The sequence below is a fragment of the Cetorhinus maximus genome, chromosome 2, assembly GCF_964194155.1.
Source record: "Cetorhinus maximus chromosome 2, sCetMax3.hap1.1, whole genome shotgun sequence".
In the NCBI taxonomy this organism is placed as follows: domain Eukaryota; kingdom Metazoa; phylum Chordata; class Chondrichthyes; order Lamniformes; family Cetorhinidae; genus Cetorhinus; species Cetorhinus maximus.
In genome coordinates, this window is record NC_135880.1 from 170646191 (window position 1) to 170665210 (window position 19020).

The following is a 19020-nucleotide window of genomic DNA, read 5'->3' on the forward strand; positions in this document are numbered from 1 at the left end:
TGATCAGCACAGAGGAGCAGACACACAGAGAAGGTAGATAGAGAAAAATATGGGAAGACATCAAATTATGGTGGGAAGAAGAAGCAAACCTCTATCAGCAAGACGACTTTTTTCCTGTTTGGCAGAAAGGGAGACACGAGCTCCTGTGAGCTGGTTAAAAAGGTCTAAAATCTGGAAACCTTTGTGAAAAGCTCAGAGATACTAAAGAGCTGGGCTTTTTCAGAAAAGGGACCAAACCGTGAAGCCAAGATTTATTGGTTGTAGGTTGAAAAGGGACTCTGGAAAGCTAGACCATCAGGACTGCCATGTGCCAAGGGGAAGAGGGTTCATAGAAATGTGCCTTGCTGATAATAATCATACCCATGGAAACGTGTTGTTGGTTAGGGCCCCTGACCTACCCTGTGAAAATAAAGAATAGCATATTGTGGAACTGTGTAGCTACAGAGTGCCACATGTCTGTGTGGAGTGATGCAGGTACTTATGGTTGTGTAAGATGTATATTAGTGCATCAACTATTTTCTTTTTTATTTGGAGTGGCTGTTATTTCATTTCATTGCATGTATGCTCTGCCTGAAGCCAGGCCCTTGGCTCATTGTCTGCTGATGCTTCATCCTGAGATTTGCCTGTTAATTCATATTCCATTTACGTTGGATCCGATTTGTGTTAAAGTAAAAGTTGCAAAAAGTGAAATATTGTTGGTAATTTCTTCAGTTGGGGCTCATTCATTTAAGTTGGTTATTTTGGTTCATGAGGATCATAACAGGCCTACTCCTGTTCCAATTTTTTATGATTGTTGGGAGTCCTTTCGGGGGAAGAAGGATGATCAGGATTGAGGTTTTGTTTTAAGTATTTAAGGAAGATGTAATGTTTTAGATTATTAGAACATTCTCAGATGGAGTTGGACATGCTCAAGGTAAGACAATTATAGACTGATCATCTGGAAACACCATACATTTATCAGCTTATATTTCAACAATCTTCTTTGGCTGTAAAGTGCCTTGGGAAATTGTGAGATTGTGAAATGTGTTCTAATAATGCAAATCCTTTTAAAGAGTTCTTCCTGTGTAAGTGTAAGTTGTCAATGTATGAAGCCTAAATTTATCAATTGCTGGTGTTTAAACTTCCTACAAAGCCCCTCCCAACTGACTTCATCTAATTCCTATCAGCATAATCTATTCCTTTGTCACTGCTGAGTTTTAACTTCTTTTGCATTGTTGTTTCTTTTACAAGCATAATAAACATATATTCTTCAGCAGAGGGCCCTTTCTAGTGCCTGAGTATCACAGACCAAATCTAATGTAAATCACTTACAATCTGCATCAAAGCCAATGAATGCACACAGTGGCTCATTGGGAGCAGTCTTTCCTCACAGTCAGATGGCTATGGGCTTAAGTCCTACTTGAGCCCACTAAAATCTATTTTGATACCAAGGGAGTGCGACACTGTCAAAATTGCTGTCTTTCTGAGGAGGCGTTAAACTGATGGCCTTTTTAAGGAGGACATAAATGTTGCTGTGACACGATTTTGAAAAGGAGCAGCAGTATCTCAAAGCTCTTTGCGGGATCCTCCTGTGCAGAAATGATCCCTGTTTTCCTGCATTACATCAGCGATTGCATTTGGTGAGGTTCTTCTTTGGCTGTAAAGTGCCTTGGAAAATTGTGAGATTGTGAAATGTGTTCTAATAATGCAAATCCTTTTAAAGAGTTCTTCCTGTGTAAGTGTAAGTTGTCAATGTATGAAGCCTAAATTTATCAATTGCTGGTGTTTAAACTTCCTACAAACCCCCTCCCAACTGACTTCACCTAATCCCTATCAGCATAATCTATTCCTTTGTCCCTCATGTACTTATCTAGCTTCCCCTTAAATGTATCAATGCTATTTGCCTCAACTACTCCATGTGGTAGCAAGTTCCACGTTCTCACTACCCTCTGGGCAAGGAAGGTTATTCTAAGTTGCTCACTGGATATATCAGTGACTAACTTACATATTTATGACCCCTAGCTTTGGATTTTCCCACCAGCAGAAACATTTTCTCCGTTTCCACCTATCAAACCCCTTCATCATCTTAAAGTTGTCCGCCGCACATTTCTATAGAAAAGAGTCCCATCCTGTTCTTTCCTGATAATTATTCCCAGTGCTGTTTAAAGGAGCACTGATCTGAAATTAGTCATATCACTCGAACTTTTGGAGAATGGTTTACAGTACATTACTCTTGTTTTGAATGGAAATTCATTGTAATTTTATTTGATGCTGCTGTACCATCTCCCAGGAAGCTTAGAGAACTATTGGAATCATCCTGGTTACTCCGTTCTAGCTGTAAGGAGTGCAGCAGTGACAGGGAATGGGGCAAGGACCTCATAGAACTGTAGATGGAACTGAAAGAAAGAGGAGGTCAGCGTGATATCTTTGCAGGACAAGGTGACGCTGGTACATGCATATAGAAGTCAAGTACCCAACTGAAACTGGTTTATTCCAGTTTGCTTATATACATAAACAAATGGCCACAAGAGAGTGCTATTTCAAGCAGCCTGCCAATATCCCTACCTTTCTCCGAGGAACTATAGTCCCAGAATTTCCTCTCTGCAGTTCTCTAAAAGACAGTGTAGAGGAAGGCTGTCTTTTTCCAGAGTGGCTCCCATAGACTTATTCAGCCTTTTACAGCAAGACCTGCAACCTACCATCTCAGCTGACAGCGTATTGCCTGTGGCGGTGACAAAAGCAACAGGCCTGCAACAAGGGAACATAGGCCTGCACTCCATACTCACATCAAGCAGGTGACTTATACCCTGTTTGCAAAAAAAAATCTAACCAGTTCATTACTTACCCTTTGGCATGCCAGAGGAAGCACACAATGCAGGCTTCATCCAAATACAGGGTGACATTGACTGGATCCATTAGGGCTGCTGCCAATGAATCTTTGTGAGCTGTAGGCATTAGGAGTTTTGGAGGAAGATGGGATGTAGCAAGGCTTTGTTCAGAGAGAATAAAATACACAAAATAAGACACCTTTGCTGTCTGGGTAAGGTCATTGAAATGTTGTTGCAGTGCTATGGCCAGGCCCTTGGAATAATGCTGGTGCTGAGCCATCTCATTTCATAGCTGTTGATTGTGTTGCCTCAACACTCACCTGCCATCCGTAGGGTAGTGGATGTTCTTCCTGGTTTTTCGCTGCTTCATTAGCACCTCAATAGCATCAACACAGAAATGGGCTACTCTGGCAGGAGTCTTTTCAGGAAATAAGAAAAATTATATTTTCTAAACACAATTGAAAAGAAACCTCCGCTTAGATGCCATAGCTCAGGGCCATCAAGCAATGAGATCTGCTGGAAACTCACATATAGTTCACTGGCAATGTTTAACTGGCCATTCTACCTACTCCAGCAACTATCCCCGCCCTCCGATGTTCATTGAAAATGATAAGAGACTACAAGATATCCAGGAGGGGGGTCACAAAGCAAGGTCTGTAGCACAGGAATCATTGTGTGCTTTGGAATATTTGACCAACTTAGATTGAAAGCATCTATAGAATGTGGTGTGGACTGTCAGTTCCCTAAGTATAGTTTCTGAGCAGTTAAGTTTGCTGCAGTCAATAAGGCAGGTCAGAGAAAATCAGAATGATCTTAGCAGCTAGTCCTAGTGGATCAAGTTCATTTGCTTTTTGATTGCTGTCACCAGCACAGGACATATGGGAGGGTGTTTTGTGGTGGGGGGGTGGGGGGGATGGGGGGGGGTGCTGATTCTAGGGTCTAGGAGTCAGAGGGGTGGCCAGAGGGTCGGGAGGTGAGGATAAGGGTGATGGGTTGGGCAGTTGTGCAATTAGCCAGGAGTTATACTAGGTATCAATTTATCGAACATTTCAAGTAAGTACCAGAGAACTGCCCAAAGTCTCTGACTCCAGCTGCATGTTGGAGACATTCACAGAGGGTCAAGGGCAGCAGGTGAGTGCTTATCGGAAGCTGAAACTTCCACAGGGCCCCGATGTGCATTTCAGGTGATTTTGAGATTGAAATATTTGGCCCATAGTTGTGAGGCAAAATATTCTGAGCTCCAGTCTTCCATGTTATCTTAAATGAGTTATGGAGCAAGGTAATCACATGTTACATTGACCGCTACTGTATAGACAGCCCTTACGCCATATGTCTTAGTGTAAATTGTACAATGCTCAATGTTTTAGATGAGGGGTTCAGAGATGAATAATGTGGAAATTGTTGCATGTTACTTTGTCAACTCTGTACAGTGATAGAAGTCATAATACTAACCAGCTAGCAACTGCCTTCATCTGATCACATCTGTTTTCTTTTCTTCCTCCCTTATCTGTCCTACTATGATGATCAATATAAACTTTCAAAGCAATTTGTCATCAGGAGCAACAAGGCTCAGTTAGCAGTGATTTTTCATGCCTACGGTAACAGTAATTTTAGAGTGATAAACTACCAATACTGAGCCCCTGTGAAGAAATGGCCAAATCTCAACACTTGCCTGCATGTGAGGCTTATTGTAAAACCTGCCAAGTCTTGTCCAATAATTCATTTCTCTCACAAGCTAGTTTGTTCAGAGCCACCTAGTGCCTAATGTCGGCTACGTCGAAATATAGTTAGAGAGAGAGAGAGAGAGAGGATGACCTAAAGGGATCAAGGACAGAGTCTATTTGGCAAGAGCTAAGAAACAATAGAGGAACCATTGCACTACTACGTGTATTCAACAGGCCACCAACTTGTAGGAAAGATATAGAGGAACAAACTTGAAAGGGAATTACAAAGAAGTGAAAAAACTACAGACTAGTCATAATGAGGGACTTTAATTATATAACATAGACCAGGATTGTGATAGCATAAAGGGCAAAGAAGGGGAAGAGTATCTGAAGTGCGTTCATGAGAATTTTCTCGATCAGTGTGTTTCCAGTCCAACAAGTAATCCAGAGTAAAATAATTAATGGGGGAAGGTCTATTTTAACAAGGTGAGAACACATCTGGCCAAGGTAGATTGAAATCAAAGATTGTCAGGTAAAATTGTTGTTGAACAGCGGGCGGCCTTTAAAGAGGAGATAGTTTGGTACAGTCAGGGTACATTCCCACAAGGGGGAAGGTAGGACAATCAACTCCAGAGCTCCCTGGATGATGAAAGAGGTAGAAAATCAGGAAAAAAAGGTCCATGTGACTGATGTCAGCTTGATAATACAAATGAGAACCAGTCTGAAAATAGAAAGCTCCGAAAGGAAGTGAAAAAATAAATGAAGAAAGTAGTGAGTCCATGAGAAGACACTGACAGCTGACATAAAAAAGAACCCAAAAGTTGTATTTAGGCATTTAAATAGTAAAAGAGTGACAAAAGGAGGAATGGGACTGATTAGAGATGAAAAGGGGGATTTGTGCATGGAGGCAGGTAACATGGCTGAGACCGTTTTGGCCAAGGAAGAAGATGCTGCCAAAGTCATATGAAAAAGGAGGTGGTTGAGATACTGAATGGGCTAAAAATTGACAAAGAGTAAGTAGTAGAAAGGCTGGCTATACTAAAAGTTGATAAGTCACCAAGACCAGATCAGATGCATCCAAGGATACTGAAAGACTTAAAGGTGGAAATTGTGGAGGCACTGGCCAAATCTTCTGATCCTTCTTACATAGAGGGGTGGTTCCAAAGAACTGGCGAATTGCAAATCCCTTGTTTAAAAAAGGGTGTATAAGCCCAGCAATTACATGCCAGCCAGTTTAATGTTGGTGGTGAGAAAACGTTTAGAGATGACAATGTGGGACAAAATTAGCAGTCACTTGGACAAATGCAGATTAATTAAAGAAACCCTGCATGGATTTGTGAATACAATTTGTGTTTACCTAATTCGATTGAGTTTTTTTAGGTAGCAGCGAGGGTGGATGAGGGCAATACGGTCGATGTGGTGTACATGAACTTCCAAAAGGCATTTGATGAACTGCCACATAATAGGCTTGTCAGCAAAAGTAAATCCCATGGAATAAAAGGGACACTGGCAGCAGGGATACAACAATGGCTGAATGACAGGAAACAGTAATAGTGAACTGTTGTTTTACAAACTGGAGGAAAGTATATAGTGACATTCTCCAGGGGTCAGTCTTAGGACTCCTGCTTTTCATGATCCATACTAATGACCTAGACTTGTGTGTGCAGTGCACAATTTCGAAATTTGTGATGACACAAAACCTGGAAGAACTGTGAGAAGAAGCGTGATAGGTTTCAAGGAGATATAGACAGGCTGGTGGAATGGGCGGACATGAGACATGAAATTTAAAGTGCAGAAGCGTGAAGTGATTCATTTTGGTAGGAAGATTGAGGCGAGGCAGTATAAAATAAAGGGTATAATTCTAAAGGTGATGCAGAAGCTGGGGATATATGTGCACAAATCATCAAAGCTGGAAGGGCAGGTGGTGAGAGTAAGGCATACGGGATGCTGGGCTTTATAAATAGAGGGATAGAGCACTAAAGCACAGAAATTATGGTGAATCTTTATAAAATACAGATTAAGGCTCAGCTGGAGTATTGTGTCCAATTCTGTGCACCAAACTTTAGGAAGGATGTGAAGGCATTAGGGAATGATGAAGAAAAGATTCAAGAGAATACTTCCAGGGATGAGGGACTTCCGTCACATGGATAGATTGGAGAAGCTGTTTTCCTTGGGGAGGAGGCAGTTGAGAGGAGATTTGACTGGGGTCTGGACAGAGTCGGTAAAGAGAAAAACTGTTCCTATTGGTGGAAGGGTCTAGAACCTGAGAACGATGGTTTAAGATGAAGGATGAAAGATCCAAAGTTGACATGAGGAAAAATTTCTTTATGCAGCGAGTGGTTGGGATCTGGTTTCACTGCCCGGGAGTCTGGTGTAGGTTGATTAAATCATGGCCTTCAAAAGGAATCAATTTACTATCAGAAGAGAAAATAACCTGCAGTGCTACAGGGAGAAGTCGGGGGAGTGGGATTAGCCAAATTGCTCTTACAGAGAGATGGTATGGACATGGCTGGCTGAATGGCCTGCTTTTGAGTTGTAACCATTCTATAATTCTGCACTGATCATATGGTAGCCAACTTGCCAGTTAAGTTATATTTGGATGAGGATTTCTACAAATGAAGGGATGGAATTCATCAATCTGTACATGTTTGCACTGCAACCATTTTAATTATTCATTCAGCAACACAAAAGAAGCAGAAAATACTTAACAAAAACATTCCACACAAAAAGAACTGGGTTTCTAAGTGGATGTACTAGACTTGTGTGCATAACTTCAGAAGCTTACTAAATAGAATTAGGATTTTGCATGGCTGAATCATGCACTTATTCCAGTACTGGAAGGTTCATATCTTATTTATGGTCAGACCCACAGACAATGCCTATTCCTGAACGTTTAAAGGCCCTGCCTCTGGAGGAATATTTTCTGGTGCTTTTGATGTGTTAAGACAACGAGCATGATATGATGATTCCTACAGCGTGCTACTTCTACCAAAATCATTAAATGATCCTAAAAAAATGTCTCATTTTCTTGTAGAGCCATAATCATTAGAGGAAATCTTGCAATTATGTATGCATGTTATGAAGCCGCATAAGTAGATTCCCCTGTCCTCTCAATGGGAAGCTGTGCTTGAAAGAAGTATAGAACAGACAATGAGCATTTGTCCCGTAGCCAGTATTTCCTTTGAACGCGCAGTGGAAACTTTGGTCATTTTATCCCACGGTGATTAGTAGGAAGTCTTCCCCTTTGTGGTTAGATTTTACTAACATGTGGTGACCAAAGGGAATCTCCCACTGTGTTTTGGTATTACTAACACTCAGGGGCCTAACCTAGGATATGTGAGGGATGAAGGGCCAGGGCCTTCTGGTGCATCCCTTCCATTAGTTTGGTTGGAAGGGCCAGCAGTTAGGTTGGCAGTGGCTACACGATGACCAATGAAAGGAGGTGTGCCATTCATAGGGAGGGCACACATCAACAGAGTCTAGGTGAGATGACCTCCCCCTGACCACATGTAATCTGGCAGGATCAGAAGCAAAGATCACGGGTGATGCTAACACCTGTGTCAATTTGTTGCCCTGTGAATCGTTGAGGTTAAAAGCAAGTTTTTAAGTAGAGTTAATTCATTAACCTTGGGATTGGAGTCAGCTGTTCTTGTTTTGCAAGGGTTTTGTAATGACAGAGTGGACGGGTTTCAACAAGAAACAGATAAACTTTATCACAGAGAGCTTTCAGGTGCTACATATACAATCAGGACCCTTGTCAGGAAGCCCCACCCCCTGGATTGCCAGCATTCAGGGCTCATTGATTGGAGCCTCCAAAAACATCATGTGACCCCCGATAGACAGTAGGAGAGGCTATACCTTCAGTTACTACATTTCTACCCCCTTTAGTTTTTTTGTACAGTTTCTATTTGCTGGGAACATTTGAATATCCAACAATATATACATATATACAACTTCAGGTGATTAAAGATTAAGCCTCTGAGGTGCTCTTCTTAGACAGCTAGAGTGGCATAGCTCTACCACTTGAGGTTCCTCGACAGGATCGACATGGTCTAGATCTGCAGCACGAGATACATCATTAGAAATTGGCAGTTCTGGATTTGGCAACTCTACAGAGACATCGGGCATGTCTATTCTAGGTCGATCTGTCACCTCAGAAATTGATGGCTCGACGTTGCTCACAGTTGGAATAGTTGGTTGTTGGAATGTCTCTCTATCACAAATATGGTCCATGTGTTTATGAACAATTCTATCTTCCGCTTCCACCTGGAAGGATAAGGGACCAGTCTCTGAGTCAACGGTTCCAGGAACCCAACAAGGTCCACTTCCAAAATTTTGCATGAATACTGTGTCACCTACACGTGTGAGTTTTGCTGTGTAAAGACTGTACCATTATCAGAAACAATGACTTCAGGTAGGCCATGTATGCTAACAGTGACACAGCTTCTTGATAGTTGCGCTTGATGTTGGCAATTTGACTTTGTCTACATCCATCCATTTAGAATGTGCACCTACAATCAACAAAAAGATGATATCTAAGAATGGTCCTCCTTAATCGATATGTAATCTAACCCAGGGTCGACCAGGCCACTCCCACGGATGTAGGGGAACTGAAACAAGCAACTTCTGTTGTTGCTGACAATGGAGACAGTGCTTGACTATGCTTTCAATTTCATTGTCAATGCCTGGCCACCAGACATAGCTTCGTGCAAGCATTTTCATCTTCGATACACCTGGATGTGCACTGTGAAGCTCTGTCAATAGTGGGTCTCTTCCTTGTGAAGGGATGACAACTCTTAGCCCCCACAACAAAATTCCATCTTGACAACTTAACTCTGTGTTTCTGGAAAGGAATAGTCTGGAATCTTTAGGTACAGGCAAATTTGACCACCCTTGCAAAACAAGTCTCTGACTTATGACAAAATTGGATCTCTGTTCATCCAATTTCTAATTTGCTTCACACACGCAGGCAAACAATCCAAGAAATTCAGTACCAGCACAGCTTCTTGTGGCACCGGAGCATGTACAATGTTATCTGGTAATGGGAGAAGACTGAGTACGTCCGCATTTGCAATCTGTAAGCCAGGACGACACATAAAGGTATACTCATACGCAGATAATATCAGAGTCCAATGTTGTATTCTTACTGATGCTATTAGTGGAATGGCCTTATCCTCATTGAATAAACCCATTAGTGGTTTATGGTCCGACACAATGATGAAATGTCGCCCACGTAGGTACTGTGGAATTTCTTCACTCCAAATATCACCGCTAAGTCTTCCTTTTCCAGCTGGGAATAACCCTTCTCGGTTGTGGAGAGGGTTTTCGAGACATAGCCTTTCTGATCCATCTTCCATTCTATGTGATAACACGGCTCCTACACCACAACAAGAGACATCACATGTTAACACCGACCCTTTCGATGGGTTGTAGTGTACCAATAAACAAAACAAATGCAACAGCTTCTTTACTTTCACAAAGGCTTATCCCTGTTGCGAATTCTACGACCAATAATGATTTTTTTTTTAGCAAGCGTAATGGTGCCAACACAGTTGATAAGTTTGACAAGAAGCAGCTACAGTAGCTGATCATATCCAGAAAGGACTTAAGTTCTGTTACATCAGATGGTGAGGGTGCATCTTTTATTGCCCGAATTTTCAGTTCTACCAGATGCAAACCCATGGTCACCCCTGTGACCCAAGTAAATAACTTCTAGCGCTTGCAAATGTGCATTTTTTGTTCTTTTAATCGTATGCTGGCTCCCATAAACCTTCTTAGCACATCTTCCAGGTTGGCCAAGTCTTCGGTCTCAGTTGACCCTGTGATCAGAACATCATCTAGGTATACTACCACTCGGGGAAGTCCTTGCAAAAGGCTCTGTATTGTTCTTTGGAAGATTGCACATGCAGACGATACTCCAAAGAGTAGGCAAGTGTATTGATACAGACCCTCGTGTGTGTTAATAGTCACGTTTTTTCTCGATGTACTATCCAGTTCTAATTGTTAGTGGGCGTGGCTCATATCTAATGTTGTATAGGACTTGCCTCCAGCCAGCTTTGCAAATAAGTCGTCTATCCTTGGAATGGAGTATTTAACAGGTTTTGCTGCCTTATTTACAGTTAATTTATAGTCTCCACAAATGCATATAGTTTGGTCAGGCTTAGCCACTGGAAATATGGGTGCTGCCCACTCCGAGAACTGGACAGGTTGGATGATGCCCAGCTTTTCTAATCGACACAGTTCTACATCCACCTTCTCTTTCAACGCATAAGGCACAGGTCTGGCCTTTTCATGTTTCTAACAGTGTACATTTCCTCTCGCTTGAGGATCCACTATATTTTTGCTTGCAAGCCTTTTAACCTCACTAATTCACCCCGAAATATACTATCGCATTTTCTTAGCAGTTCAGGAACTCCTCCTGTTTTCAGGTGATATATCTCAGAGCAGTCAAGCTTGATTTTCTGTAACCAGTCTCAGCCTAAAAGACTGGGTCCTTCTCCTTTCACTATTATCAAAGGCAGTTGGGTTGTGTATGGCCTATAAGACACTGGTACTGTGGCGATACCATTTACTTGAATAGATTCTCCAGTCTTTAATTTAGTGGTTGTCCGCTCCAGGTTTAGTGGCTTTCTACCTTCAGTAAGGGATTTGAAAGTGTGCTCTCCCACCACTGTAGTTGAGGCACCCATTTCCACCTCCATTATTAGTGGCTTCCCATTAACTTGGATTGTGACAGTGTTGGGTTCGGTTTTTACAGCGATTACGTTATACAGGGAATAAATGTTGGTATCAGCAGCTTCAGGTTCTGCTGTATTTTTAAATTCCATCATGTTGGTTTGCTGATTTACGGGCTGTTTCAACTTTGCCCTGCATTGCCTTACTACGTGACCTTTTTTATGGCAGTAACGTCATTCTGCCTCCTTAAATCTGCAGGTGTCCGGTCCGTGGTCCCCACATCTATAACAAATTAACCTTGAAGTCGCTGCTGAAGTGTTTCTACTAGGCCTTTTCATGTTTCTAACAGTGTACATTTCCTCTCGCTTCGCTGTTGTGTCTCTGGTTTACATGCTACGCTCGGTGGTAGACTTCCGCCCCTCATGAAGAACGGCGCCATGTTGTACATGTTGCAAAGCCTGCTAGCCTCTCGCTGCACTTTCCATGGTGAGGGATATTTCCAGGGCGCTTCAAGTCGCTGTCGACCTCAGCGAGTAAACAGCGCTGAAAGGCGTCATCCTGCACTCCACAAACTAATCGGTTCCGCAGCGTATCATTTAATGTGTCCCCCAAGTCGCAGTGTTCTGTCAAATGCTCCAGGTTCGCTACATAGGTTGCTATGGACTCCCCTGCAGCCCTAACTCTGGAATTAATTGACTTCAGTTGGAAATGTGTTTTCACGAGGCCCACTAATTCATTATAGGACTTTGAATTGGGCGCATATGGGGAGGTGATGGCATAGTGGTATTGTGGTAATGTGGACTGGTAATCCAGAGACCCAGGGTAATGCTCTGGGTACCTGGGTTTGAATCCCGCCATGGCAGATGACGAAATCTGAACTCAATAAAAGTCTGAAACTAAAAGTGTAATGAACCCATCTGGTTCACTAATGTCCTTTAGGGAAGGAAATCTGCCATCCTTACCTGGTCTGGCCTACATGTGACTCCAGACCCACAGCAACGTGGTTGGCTCTTAAATGTCCTCTGAACAAGGGCAATTAGGGATGGGCAATAAATGCTGGCCTAGCCAGTGATGCCTACATCCCATGAATGAATAAAAAATAAATTCAGAGCCATCAGGCTGAGACTGAGATTGTAGGTCTGGCTACCACATACACTCAAAAGGATGGCTTTCTGCTTTTCCTCTGCGGTAATTTTGTTTACTATTAAATAAAAACCAAGGTGCTCTCCATACTGTACCCAGTCTTCCATAGCCTCATCGTAAGGATTGATTCTGCTGAGCAGTGGCATGAATGGTGAGTAGTCTTTTCTTTTTCTTAAGATTCGATGTACTCACGGTAACAAGGTGAAGTGCAGCATTGGAGCTATTTTTCCCTCGCCGTCAAATTGAATGACTTGGTGGAGCAGACGGGTTTCAGCAAGAAACAGGTAACATTATTACAGAGAGCTTTTCAACTGTTGCACGCTCGACCAGGACTTTCGTCTGGAAGCCCTCGGATTTCCCACGCTCAGGGCTAATTGGTCGGCGCTTCCAAGAACATCACGTGACCCCCTGATAGACAGCAGGAGAGGCTATAACATCAGTTACTACAGGTTCTCATTTCAAAATGGCAATTCTATGTACTGTAAGCATTTTCAGTACAACGGGGAGCTCTTTACCCAGCATGCACCGTGGCAGAGAAACCACTGTATCTGTGGGGCAGAGCTGTGCAAGCATCCTGGAAATAACAGCAAAGACATTGCTCTATAAACGCTGGGTAAAATGCTTCCCATTCCACAAAAGCTGTTTCTTTCACAAAACTCACTGCTGACTGGCAGACACAGAGTCCATAAGTCTTTGGGGGGGGCAGAAAGCAAGGAAGCTGTAAGGGTTCAATGATCCTGGCCCAGTGGAAGTTCCAGGTTCTGCAGCTTTGTAACAGGCCTCATCTTGTGTTTTAATTTGTACAAGGCCTTGGTGCTTTGTAGGCTGTCCATAGTTCATGATTTGGATGTGTCTGTTGTTTCAGAGTGCCTCTTGTACATCTTAGCACGGGAGTTATTTCGAACCCCTATTTTTCAGATGTCTGTTTTCTAGGGGTGTCCAGTTCTTCTTCCCTCTCCTCACATCTGGAGACGCATAAGACAGATGAAGCACTCGCTTATGGCTGTTGTTAGCTCCTGGAACAGGTCGCTATCCTGAAGCCAGAGGCTGTAGCTTGGGGGGAGGGGGTGGAATGGCGGGGAGGGGGTGGAGGGACGGGGGGGGGGGGGGGGGTGGAGGGGCAGGTGGGGTGGAGGGGCGGGGGGGCTGCCACTCCACATCAAACATGGCTGACCAGGAAATTCCCCCACTCTTACTGCCTGCCGTAGGCATTTTGGAAGGATTGCAGGTTGATAATCGACCTGTTTGGCCACATTATGAACCATGGCCATCACGTCCTAGAGTGGGACTTGAACCTGGAGCTTCTGGCTCAGAGGCAGGAATGCTTCCCACTGCATATCAATATCTCCCTGTCCAATTATACGGATTTTTAATTAGCTGCATGAATATGCAAGTGCCTACCCGTATGTCTTGCTGCAGCTCCCTGCCTAATTCACAACAGAGCAAGCTATAGATTATAAACTGATCTATTTTCACATCCTGGTAGCACTCCTTTACTAGACATTGCCATCTGCAACAATCTGAATAATTGGTCACATTAATCTCAATGCTTTCAACACAAGATATGACCTTTTACCAGTGCACCAGTTAATTCTATTTACATAGAAATATATATGAGGGTAATACATATTTGAGGGCAATACAGAAACAAGACAGTCTGTGAAGGAGGAGAAACTGCTGCTTGTTTACTAATTAAATAATAAAATGCTCTCCCAAGACAATAATCATTTCACAGAGGGTGTGCAGCAGCACCAAACAGGACAGCGTTTAATTATGGTTTAAGTGACCCAATAAATGCAAATTAACACAAATATCTTTCCTCCATTGAGGAACAGTTCTATTTTTACAACACCGACCAACCATGTTGTCAAGGACCTCTTACTTGTCTGGTTTATGATGGTGCCCTTCTGATGACTGGCAGATTGGGAAATTGTGGGTGAGCTGCCCTGATTGTCCATCCTCTGATGCATAGCTCTCAAATGAGACCTCCTGCCTACAGCTCATGCTCAGAAATAAATCACCCTGTGTCCTCACCATCACATCTCTTTCCAGTTAAATTGCTTCCTGAAAAATGTAAGTTGTTTAACTTCAATGCAATGTGAAGCTAAAGGTCACTACTGCACATGGGCCTTAGGGCTTTTCCCCAATATTGAAAAAAACAAATATGGACTGATGGCAAATATGTCGTGATCTCTTTGTGCCCCTTTAGATTGCATAGGATCACAGAATGACCACAGCAAAGAATGAGGCCATTCAGCCCATCTTTAGCTGTTTATATCATTTCTCTCTCCTTTGCTTATGACAGTGACTCATTATTTGTCCTCACTATATGTAGTAATTATAGTTTTGAGAAATGTAGGACTGTAGCTTTAAGAATAATCTTGCGCTGTAAGGTCACATGATCTGTGTAAACCAATGTGTTAACGGTGTCGGGAACCTCTACAGGAGAGTTATTCTTCAGTTGTGGAGTTTGATGCACATGTGTAGATATTGCTGCTGTCTTGTAAATAAAGTTAAATGTTTCCACTAAGAAAAGTTGTCTGAAGATCAACTCCATAACACTATGGTACTTTGCCCAGTTTCATATTGAACTACGAAAGAAATCACAGTTAAGATATCTCGAGGTACAGTTTTTGGGGTTGGGCATGGTTAATGGTGCTGGGAATCCAATGGACAGCAGTCAGGAATGTGAACCATGCCTGATTATATCCCTCAATGGTCTAAAACAGTGTGGCATATCATAATACCTCCTCTGCTCCCTCCCCCTCCCTGTCCCCAACAACCACACCCTCTCCCCCACCCCTGACACCACTCCCGTAATTCTGTCAGGACCTTGGCTGAGACTAACCAAAATAGCAGCGGTTAGCAATTAAATTTTGGGTCTCTTCTGGGTTATGTGGCCCTGTACTGTACCACAAGCTCTTACTGAACATCAGGGAGAGCGATGTGCAATTTTTAAGACAGTTTGCCACTGAATTATTTCAGAAAGATTGTGGGCAGGTTTATTAATTTTGCCCCCTAATTTATTGATAAACACAATAATTGCCAGCGCATTCAAACTCTTTCCTTCCGCAAATTAATTCACCAAAATCTGTGCATGAACGACAAGCAACAGGATGCAATTTTCTAACATGCAAATTGGGCTAGTAAGAATATTGCAATTGAATTGAATCCTTGCAAATAGGGCCATTCCAGACATTGGAAGTAAAATTATTTTATGTAAATAAGGTCACAGTGGATAAATTAGTTGGGAATTTAACGTTGGTGTTGAGTTTTGATACAAGCAGTGAATACAATTGCTTCTAATCAGTTCACAGTCAACTGAACTGCAAACAAATCTCTATTAGATCCACTGACTGTTTTCTCAGTTCTCATTTGCGTATTAGCTAACTCCCCTCCCACTCTCAGATGCAAAGTGGCAAAGTAACAATACCTTCAGATAATACACCTGACGAAGAATGTGTTCTTAAAATCCAGCTTCATTGTATTTGGTCACCATGAGAAGTCACCACTAATCTATGGCATGTATTATTTTAAAAGCTATGTGCAGCTGAAATGGAGAAGTGGATTGCTAGCACTATGATTCCATTAACTCTTCGTACAAATGATGTCTTACATTTCTTCAGATCTTCACATGATCACCATTCAGTGTTATTGTGGTCAACCATCCATGTTAAACTCCAATCAATCCTTTCCAAAGAGTAATTCAGGAGAAATGCCTTTACTTGTTAGAATGTGGAACTCCCTTCCATGTGGTGTAGATAAGATGATTAATATAGACGCATTTAAGAGGAAGCTAAATCATCTCAGGACAGAGAAAGGAATAGGGGGTTATGCTAATAGAGTTAGATGAAATAGGGAGGGAGGAGGCTCATGTGGCATATAAAAACCACCAAGTGGGCAGAATGCCCTGTTTCTGTGCTGTTGATTAGACCAGATATAATTCTATATCAGTGTAGCAAACCCTCGCTTGTCTTACAGACAGGATAGGCAGGCAAACTGTAATTTTTTTCCTCTCACCAACTGCCTGTAAGCAGAAAGTGTTTTGTGTTATTTTTAAAGTATGCTGTGGCGTGTTTCTACAAACCCTCAGTCTGTGAGATCCAATTTATGAAGAACTCGCATCATGATTAACTCAGAAGGTTAGTTTATTCACATTCAAAACAGGGGGGCGGGGAGAAAGGAGTGCTCGCAATATCCCACTCCATGACACACAAACACAGCAAGGGGGGGAAAGAAAAAAGTTTTGCCACTATGGATAGCAACAGTGCAAGAATCACAGATGAATGTTATTTTACATGATTGTCAGAGTCCAATGAAGAGTTCGTTCACATAGGAGCTCGAATTCAGCTGGCTGAAGACCAGAGTTGTAGAGTTTTCTTTACAGTTGGTGCTGATACTGCAAGGTGAGGTTGTTAGACAGAGACTGGGTCAGTTCTACAGGCCCTGGTAGGAAACCTTCCAGCAGAGAATGACTTCGGGGAGCAGGCTATTGTTCAGCCTGAAGTTCTACTTCTTGGTTCACTGGCTCGATGTTAAACAACAGACCGAGGATTTCTCAATTCTTAAAGGAATATAGAGATTTCAAAATGGTCACTGGAGTCATGTGAACTTCTTTCTCCACAATGATTTCAAGCGCGATGTTTATTCAGTGTCTGGAACTGGCTTTGATTTCAGGACTGATAATGTCTCAGCCATTAGATTTCAAAGAGTTACCATCCAAACTGCTCTGAATGTCTTTTGACCACCTATGCTTTAACTTCTTTCAAAGGAACCTCTCAGTGGCTATGTGACTGCTGACATGCTTGGAAGAAGGTTCCAGTAACAAATGACTAGACCCAGAGATGACTGGATCTCTTTCACAATCATTGGAGCAGATGTAGCCGTCATTGGTATTCAGCCGTCATTGGTATTCAGCCATCAAAGAAGTTGAAGCAAACTTGTTAGCAAAGGGAAAAAAGGCACTCTCCAAGTCTTGTAACAGAGAGTGTATAAACCCCTTTAGTCAGAGATCATATTCATGTGAATGGCGGAAAGCTGCTTCAAAATGTTCATCCTCTAATCTTCCAGTACCCAGGAGATTAAGTAGGAATGCTTAAATGCCCTAGAGGCGAGCTAAGATTGTCTCCATCAGTTTTCAGAAATATTAGTGGAGCAGAGCCAATACCAACAACCTTTGTATTTTTTGTCAAATTGCAACTTTCTTCAGAGATTTCCAATTGCAAGTAAGATCTATTGGAGAATATTCTTGGCTACCATTGAGTAGCTCGTCAGCCCTGGGTAGAGGACGTTCATGAAGCTGCAAACTAAGATAGTCACCACAATATCTTGTAGCACACTCAGATTTCACTACAAGCAGAACCTTGATTGTATTGATTATACCCGCATGCTCCATGTTTTCCTCATTTCTGTCATATATTGAGAACAGTTTCAGAATTCCTTTGCCTTCTCTGGTTAAATTCAAACAATTTTGCCATAACAAGGGTCTTAAGCTTGGATGTTCTTAAACCCTCCCCATATTAACTCGTTATTGGCAACATTAGGAGTAACCAATTTTACACACAGCAAGTGCTTACAATCTGGAATGTATCGCCAGAGAGGGTGATGGAGGCAGATTCAACTGAGGCCTTCCAACGAAAATTGGATAATTATCTGAAGAGAAAACATTTGCAGGGCTACAGGGAAAGGGTAGGGTCACGGGACTAGGTGAATTGCTCTTGCAGAGACCTAGCACAGACAAGAATGGCCAAATGGTCTGTCCCCGTGTTGGAACCATTCTATAATTCTACATTTTGTCTCTAGTCTGCTCATCAACTTTTTAATCATTGTGTTCATTGCAGGTTTGCAGAAAATAAGCCAATCTGCTTCCTTTTGATATCCATTGTAACTTACTTTGCCCAAAATTAAAAATTGAGTCTTTCGACGTATTCACTCCAGCTGGACCCTCTTGAGTACTCTGCACAGTTTTCACCCAATGATAACATGATGAAAGAAAATTGCAGTGACAAGATAGACCACAACTTTGGACAAAGATGTCCAATGAATGACCTTCATTAAAAATAGTTGCTTTTATTTCAAACTCTCTAGAGCTCACTGAGCATTATATCCAAAAAGCATTTTTTTAAAAAATAATTCACGGGATGTAAGTGTCGCTGGCTGGGCCAGCATTTATTGCCCATCCCTAGTTTCCCTTGAGAAGGTGGTGGTGAGCTACCTTCTTGAACCGCTGCAGTACATTTGGTATATGTACATCCACAGTGCTGTTAGGAAGGGAGTTCCAGGATTTTGACCCAGTGACAGTGAAGGGGCAGAAATATATTTCCAAGTTAGGATGGTGAGTTACTTGGAGGGGAACCTCCAGGTGGTGGTGGTCCCATCTATCGGCTGCCCTTGTCCTTTTACATGGTAGTGGTCATGGGTTTGGAAGGTGCTGTCTAAGAAGCCTTGGTGAATTTCTGCAGTGCATCTTGTAGATGGTACACACTGCTGCTACTGTGCATCGGCGGTGGAGGGAATGAATGTTTGTGGATGTGGTGCCAGTCAAGCGGGCTGCTTTGTCCTGGACGGTGTCCAGCTTCTTGAGTGTTGTTGGATCTGCACTCATCCAGGCAAGTGGGGTGTATTCCATCACACTCCTGACTTGTGACTTGTAGATGGTGGACAGGCATTGGGGAGTCAGGTGTTGCATTAGTCATCGCACGATTCCGAGCCTCTGATCTGCTCTTGTAGCC

At 42.5% G+C, this 19020-nt stretch overlaps 1 long non-coding RNA gene across 1 annotated transcript in view; it reads left to right on the forward strand.

The window, feature by feature from the left end:
* LOC144690773 (uncharacterized) overlaps positions 1-19020 on the forward strand; it is a 287279-nt gene that overhangs the window by 18889 nt on the left and 249370 nt on the right. The window lies entirely within an intron of this gene.